General features: G+C 55.9%; 1 long non-coding RNA gene across 1 annotated transcript in view; it reads right to left on the minus strand.

Moving 5' to 3' along the window:
- Positions 1 to 546: 546 nt before the first annotated feature.
- The window catches only part of LOC108639986, a 77,127-nt gene continuing 69,784 nt past the window's right edge, over positions 547 to 7,889 (minus strand). The window contains exons 2-3 of the long non-coding RNA XR_001920867.1: positions 1,107 to 1,240; positions 547 to 978 (exon numbers count right to left, since the gene is read on the minus strand). This is a non-coding gene — a long non-coding RNA (uncharacterized LOC108639986). The remainder of the gene's footprint in view (positions 979 to 1,106; positions 1,241 to 7,889) is intronic.

Here is a 7,889-nt window from a genome sequence, read left to right on the forward strand (position 1 = left end):
AAATCATCCCTCTCCTCTGCTCCATCCTGCCCCACCACCACCACTGGAGGAGTTACCTTTTCCCTTCTCAAGCCATTTGACCTCTGAGGGGCTTTTGTGCCTTTGGAGGTCTAGGATGTGGCTGAGACTCCCAGGTGGGAACTAACACCCAGAACTGGCTGTGAGTCAGGAATTCCTGCCTCTTGCTGGAAACACCCACCCCGTGCCCACCCCAGCCCTTTGGTGAGAGCCAGCTCCAAATACCTCAGAGGAGAAGAGGTGAGGAGGAGAGTTTTTGTGCCCTGTCTCCACCACATCTGTGGTTTTGGGGGTGGTGATGATCCCACCCAGCCGTCCGTGGGGCTGCCCTGCAGATGATCCCCTTTGGGAGCATCCCCAGCTCCAGGGCTGTGCCACCCATTTTCAAAATTTGGGTGCAAACAGCAGCATGGCCTAGCGACCTTCTCCACTGCTGGATGGCACTGAGGGCCATCCCTGTGGATGCCTACAGTCTGTCTGCTGGGAAAGGCGGCCTATCCCTCCAGATGCCGGAGCACAGCTCTGGTTTAATTAGCACTTTTAATGCTTGGAAAGGAGGCGCGAGGGAATACCCAGCAGGTTGGACATGTTTTCCTCACTAGCGATCCGGCTTGGCAACAGGGAAGCTCCCCAGCTTCTGCTTGCTCGGCTGGGATGGGGTGACACTGCCCTGGGGTCTAAAGCATGGCAAATACCCTCGGTGAGCCCCACTTGGGCCCCTCAGAGCAGGGACACCTCTGTCAAAAGGCATTTTTGTAGAAAACCCAAGCAGACTGCACGCTCTGCCAGTGTGGGCTGCACTTTGAGCGGTGCCTGACCCAATACTGCTACCCAACAGCTCAGCTGTTTGTCCTTGTCCCCTCTCTGCCGTTCAGAAACAACATCCATTTTCTGGCCAGGCCTGGTCATGTCTGCTGAATCAAGGACTTCTTCTCCCCTGGGTACACGGCACTGATGTTGCTGTGTGGATAAAATCAGTCTCGCTCAGGATCTGGCTGCTGTGGCAGAGCAGAGGAGACGACAGCACAAGTCCCACAAAGGACCAGGAAGGCAAAACCTGCCTGGGGCAAGGCTCATTCCCTTGTTACCTTGGCTGGCCATGGTGTGTCTGTGCAGATGATGCCATTTCCCAGTGCAGGGTTCCCCGTGTGAGAATCAGAGGAGGAAAGGGCTGGCAACGCTTCTCCCGTGGAGGACACTGAGCTTCCAACAAGTGTGGGTGCTGAAGTGAAAGAAATACTTGATATGAGCAGTGGCAGGTCTTCCCCTTGTGAGCTTGGCCAGAAAGTGTTTGACCTTCACAGGGGACTTTTGGCCAGCCCGCCCTGACCCAGGGCTGGACCACAAGGAGCCCAGACCTGTGACATTATCTGTGGTCTTAGGGAAGTGTTTCCCCGAAGACCTGTCAACTGCAGGGCTTCTAAACTATCACCCCAGGGCTTTGGACCAGACTAGACACAGCCATACAATGCACCAGAATTGCCACCAGAACTGCCACCAGAACTGCCACCAAGGCCTCTCTGAAGGTCTCTGATGTTGAACTCCCATTGAAGTGCGGTGAGGCAGTGCAAGAAAAAAGACCTTGCCTTCTTCAGCATGATACCTCCAATGTCCCTCCTTCAGGCACCCTGACCTCTGTTCCTGAGCAATTTGGGGAGCCCCAACTCTCCACAATAGCCCTGCAAGACCCAGCCCAGCAGAGACATGTGAAGTCCCACCAGCAGCTCCTGAAGCTGCCGACATGTGCCCATAGCCAGACCTCCGCTTTGGTGCCTGCCCTACATCCCCTCAGCCCTCTGAAACGGCCACAGCCCCAAGCAGCAGGGAGAGGAGGGACCCGGGAAGCCACAACGGCTGGTGTACGTGCTGTGTGTGTGAGAGGGTGGGTGGGAAACCGGCCGCATCCTGCTCCCAGCACCAGCCCGGGGGGCACCGCCATGGGCAGGGAGAGGCCGGAGGTGGCGAAGGAAGTGAGGGCACAGGGCACCCCGGGCTCTCTGGCCACAGCAAGGGCGCTGCCAGCCGGACCTGGCACCGTTCTGCATCCTGTCCCGTCCCGTCCTGTCCTCACCACGGCGCCAGGGCGGTGCAGAGAGGACTTGGGCAGCCCTGGCACCCCTGTGCCACACCACGACCCTCGCTTGCCTTGCCTTCCCGCTCTCCTCTCCCCTCTGCAAAGCTGTCTGCAAATGCCAACTGCCTGTTTTTCCAGTTCCTCCAGATTTACCCCCTCCTTCTCCTCCTCCCCAACTCCCCCCCCCCCCTTCCTTCCTTTCTTCTTCCTGGGTTAAAAATAATCAAGTTTCTGGGAAGCAGCAGCCCTGCTGCGCCTGCCTCCCTGCACTCGCGCCCCGGAGAATAGCTCGGCTCGGCTCGCTCCGGCCCCTCCTCGCTGCTCTCTCCTTCCTCCTCCCCACCCCCTACAGGGATCTGACTAATATGCTTGGGCTCTGCTTGCCAGCTCAGCTGGAAAGGAATTTAACCATTGCCTGGCCTGGAGGGAAGGAGCAGAGAGCCTGGACCTCCCCCCATCACCCGGGACCCCCGGGCTGGGTCCCTGCCCGGCTCCCTTGGGCGCTTCCCAGAGGGTGATGGAGGAGGAGGGATGCACGGTGCCAGCATCCCACAGCGAGTGGTGGTCCCAGCCCCGAGCCCCACGCAGGTGCAATAACCCTCGTGGGCTCCCTCAGTGCTTTCCTGTAGGTGAAATGCAGCACCCCAGTGCCGTGGTCCCCGTGGCTCGGCTCGTGAGAGCTCCTCATCCAGCCATGGGTGCTCTCTGGGCACCCCTATCCCTGCCTGCAACTCGCCACAGGCCTCAGCTCCGGGTGAGGGTGGGAGCTGGGGTCCCACTCCATGCTGCCTGGGGGTCACGGTGGGATCAGCAGCTCCAGCCCCACAGCCCTGAGGTCTGCAGGGATTCGGGGATCCATGGCTCGGCCCTGCTGCAGTGCAGCTCTGGCAGGAGCCGGGACACAGCCTCTCCTACAGCACAGGGGGATACAAGTGGGAGCAAAGACAGTGTCACACCTGGGTAAAAACCACACGGGGGGAAAAAAGCTCCTCTGAGGCTAAACCCAAGTGCTAAAAAGCCAGAGTTTGTGCAGACCCCCTCCACTCTCCCCCCTCCCTTGCCAGCCAGGCTCTGAGCACAAGCAGATTTCGCAGCACAGAAGGAGCGGGAGCCACGGCTCTGCTTTACAGCAGGACAAGCAAAGCACAAAGCCTTGACCAAGGTTATCCCAGGCAGACTGTGGTAGAGCTAAGAGTTGACCCCCCCCCTTCCTCCCCAAGGCTCCAGCTCGCTGGTGTATTGCAGCATCTCCCTGCTCCGCCAAAAACTCCCCTTGAAATCTCCTGGCCAATGCAGAAGGACTTCAAGGCCAGAAATCCTAAGCTCAGCACCCCAGCGCTGAGCTGAGCCAAGAGGCACCGGCTCTGCCGGCGCTCACCCCCCGCACTGGCTGGCTCAGCCCGGCGGCTCCGGGTGCCAGGGCACACACCGTCCCGCGGGAGGACACTGCCCTTCCCAGAGCCCGCTGCCGGGAGAGCTGCGGGCATGGCCCCTCCGGAGGTGGGGCTGGGAGCAGGAAAGAGCACTGGGCACAAGGCAGGGACCCGGCAAGCACAGGAAAGCTGCTGCCAGAGGAGCACCCTTTAGCTGCTGGGACGCTCTGCAGAGCAGGGTCCAGTTACGACAGGGGAGCAGAGGGTGCGTGGGCAAAAGGGGTCTGAAACAGGAAGATGTCTTCTCTCCAAATCCTCCCTTAAATGGCAGTTCTGCTGTAAAATAGGGTAGGATGGAGCTCAGTGTTTGTTTTCTCTGCACGACCCGGGAGCGGCTCAGCCTGGGACTGCAGAGCCGGGCTGGGCTCCTCACTGACAGCCCTGCAGGAGCACGATCTGCAGCCCCGGCTCGGCTCTCCCAAACGCCCCTGCAGAGCTGTAGCTCTGTGCAGGGCTCAGGGCATGAGAGAGGAGGGGAATAAGCATCCAGCTCGCTCCCACCTCAGCTTTGTGCCCTGGCTGCCAGGGTTTGAGGCAGCAGGATGGGTGCGTGGGGGACCTGCAAGCCCTCACTGCACACTGGGAGATGCTCAGCCAGAGCCCCCGTGGCCCCACAGCTGACAGTCAGGGCAGGAAGCAAGTGATGGCAGGACACAGGCAGGAGCCGGAGCAGGGCCAGGCTCTGACCATCCCTAGGTGAGCAAGGACACTGCTGTTTACTCTCCCATCCCAAATTCTTTGGTGCCTTGGGGACTCCCCCCAGCCCTGCCTGCCCCAAGGGCCCTGCAGCAACCTCAGCAGCCAGGAAACGCTGGCAGGAGTGAGAGGGATTGAGAAACTGCAGGCAGCAGGATGAGACACGAGCCAGCACAAGCAGGATGTGACTCGGGGGTGACTGGGACTGCCGGAGGGGTGTCACCAGGAAGCGGTACCGGGGGCCCATCCTGTGCCCTCCCTCTCACGTTCCTCAGGGCCGAGCCCCAGCCCAGCCTCTGCTCCCCACACAAGTCACCAGGTCCCTCTCATGTTTTACCACCTAAATCCTCTGTTAGCAGCACGGTGATATCTTCTCCCTCCCTCCACCACAGGCTTTTGCACTGCCACCCTGCCTGGGGCTGTCGCCCAGGGCTGTCTGTTCCACCCGGGGCTGTCCCTGTCACCGCAGAGCCCCAGCCCTGTCACCCCATCTGCACAGCACACCTGATATTTCCCAAGGTTTGCTCAGCACAGACTGGAAGGCAGCAGTGGGAGGTTTGGGGCGAAGGGGAGTTCAGACACTGACTAGACTTCCCCCTTGTCCTGCCTCAAACCAGCTGTTGTAGCGCTGCAGGAAAGGAGAAAGGAGAGGATGAAGGAGGAGAAGCAGAGAAGAAAAAAAAAAACAAAAAACAAAAAAACAAACCAAAAACCAAGCCTAAAAAACACAGGATAAATATTTTTTTCCCCAGTTAACACCCAAAGCTTTGTTTTTCCACCAGCCTCCCAGGCTGATCCCAAGGTGGCCCCTTCCATGGGTGTTGTCTTCCCTGCAGCTCTCCTCTCCTGGTCCCTCACCTGCCTGTCCCCTCTGTGTGCCGTGATCCCTGATGGGTTCTCCAGATCATACTCACATTTCGCAGCTCCAGCGTGGCTAAGGAAAGCCAACTCGGCTGCCATTCCTGCAAAATGACCTGCACCAACCCCAGGCACAAACTGTGGCACCCAACCTAACCAAACATGAGAAGGGATGAGCAAAAAGCCTCCCCTCACACCACAAAATACATTAAAACCATTAAAATGCAAGGACTCCAAAGGGCAAGACTAGACACAGACTCACTGGATTTGTGGCAGTTCACCCCAAATCCACCCCAGTCTCACCCTGGTATGAGTGTGGAGGAGTTGGCATTGCACTGGTGCCTTGAGCAAGGGGACCCATTTTACTCCCTCCAGCAAGGATCAGGGTCCACCTGAGTTCCTGGGGATTCCTGGGGCCAGCCTGTGCTGCTGCAGGATGTGGGAATGCAGAAAGGGAATGCCCCCAGGGAGAGGGGCATTGCAGGGCAACGGCTCACACAAGTGTCACAACAAGCCAGTACTCAGCAAAGGGCTTCAGCTGGGACAGCGCCCTTCCAGCCAAGGAGCCAGCTCAATTCCCAACCTCTACCTGCACTTGGACTCACCAGCCATCTTTCCACACAGGGAATTATTTGCCTCAGATGAGGAAAAACAGAGCAACAGGAGATAGATCCAGCTGTCAAACCCAGCTGGATCAGCTGCTTCCTTGCCGTGGGGCAGGACAAGAGATATCAGCCTGCCATGGATCAGAGCCCAGGACACCCAACCCCTGGTAGATAAGGGCATCCCACATCCTGACAGAAAGACAGCATGGAAAAGTCCTTGTTGCACAAAGAGCTCCAACCCTGGTCCAATGGGCAACAAAATCTCAAGGGCTCCAAGATGCTGCAGCTCTCCCTTTCCATCTCTCCCCCAGGCAGGGCTGCAAAGCACAAGGACATGTTCCCAGAGGAGAGAAAATTCCAAAGCCTAGGATGGAGAAATGGAAGTGCAGGAGTGCAGTTTAGCCTGAAGGCCATGACATCCTCCTGGGACATCCCTCTGGACTCAAGAGGATGCAGGAGCAAACAACCACATCACATCAACCCCCTGAAACACACAGTCACTCTCTGGGTAACACAGTGTCTGCAAGGTGGGGCAAAACCTTTATCCTCCATCCTTGATCCAGGAGTGTTCCCGTTGCCTTCCATGACCAGCTCCAACCCTGGCAGAGAGGCACCAGCTGTGAGGCTGTGAGGGGATTTGCACTGTGCTCTACTCACACTTTCATCTTTCTAGGAGCTGAGGGGGGTTTTCTTTGCTTGGTTTTGGACAAATAGTAAATTCATCAAAAATTGGAAGATTCGAAAAGGCTGAATCATCCTGAAACTCAGGGTGAAGCTGAAAAATTGTTTGGAGTAAAAAAAAAAAGAAATACCTGTGTTGGGCAGGGGAAATGCCTTTGAAGATGAAAAAACACCTTCTCCCATCTGTCACATGATGAACTCTTCTATTTGGGCATCTTCTAAAAGAATTTTTTGACTTTTTAATTTAAAAAATAATCTTTTTTTTTTTTTCATTTTAGAAGATGAAATGTAAAAGAAGAGATCTAAGTAAATTAGGCAAGCTCCAAACAAAACAAAACAAAACAAAAACATTTCAGGCCAAACCAAACATTTTAACTTCATCTGAAACAATTATTTGCACTGGCATGGGGTATTCTGTGGGTTCTTTTCCACTTTACCAGAAATTGCTTCCTAAATCCTTGTTCTGGGCTGACATGGTCCAATTCCCACATCCAAGACCTTCCATTCGGACACCAACCAATGCTTTCCATTCATTTTCCCAGCAACATGTCTCTCTGTCACTGGACCAGGTCCTCTGGAGTAACTATCTTCTCCAAGAAAGAAAAACACTTTGGTTCTCCTTCCTCACAGACCTCTAGGTCTGCCTTGTCCATCCTTCACAGCACCCTTGCCCAACCCTGAATCCCTTTAAGCCTCCTTAATAACAACCCAAGAGCCACCTCTGCTCTTACACTGGAGGAACCTCCTCTGGGGAGGAGAACAGAGTTTCTCAAGAGACACGATTTCCTACCCAACCCAATCCTACCCAGCTTTCTCCTTGCCACTACCCATGCTCCCAACCTCCAACCCTGCCACCCAAACCAGGTGCCATCGTGTCCAACTCCAGGCTCACCACACAGCCATGGCCAAGAAGAGGGATTTACTACCCAAAATTCAAGTCTCCCGAAGGCTGCAGTGGGGCAGGCTGGGAGGAGGGTGTCAGACAAAGAGGTGCCAGGCTGCGTTTCCAGCCTCATGCCTGGCTGCAGAGGCAAGTGGCAGTAGGGCTGTGCCCTCCAACCCCAGGCAAAGAGGTGAAACCCCAGGAAAGTGGCAAACAAGTCGAGGCGTAAATACGGCACGAATCCACGGCACTTCAGCGTGGCTCGTTATCTCTGCTTAGACTGGAGTCGGTGGAGCCGGGTTTGAGAAGAGCAGAAATATCAGCAATTAAAGATATGTTGTGTCAAAAAACCTCTAAACTGATTAAAGTTGAAGGCTCCGTTTTCTTCTTTTCATCAGAGAACGGAATCAAAACCTGCCTGGAAAGACGCGCTCCCCCCGTTCCCAGCGCTCCGAAGGCAGCGCCTGCATCCGTCCTGCTGTGTCCCTGCATTTTAATTACCACCTTATTAATATTCATGAGGCTAGGCACTCAAGGGGGATTGCAGTCTGTCATTCTCTCTCTCTTTCTCTCTCTTCCTCCCCCCCACCTCTCTCGGCTGAATCGGTGGGGTTTCTTTTTTTCTCTCTTTTTTTTTTTTT

The sequence above is a fragment of the Manacus vitellinus genome, unplaced genomic scaffold (assembly GCF_001715985.3).
Source record: "Manacus vitellinus isolate BGI_N305 unplaced genomic scaffold, ASM171598v3 scaffold_27_pilon, whole genome shotgun sequence".
Lineage (NCBI taxonomy): Eukaryota > Metazoa > Chordata > Aves > Passeriformes > Pipridae > Manacus > Manacus vitellinus.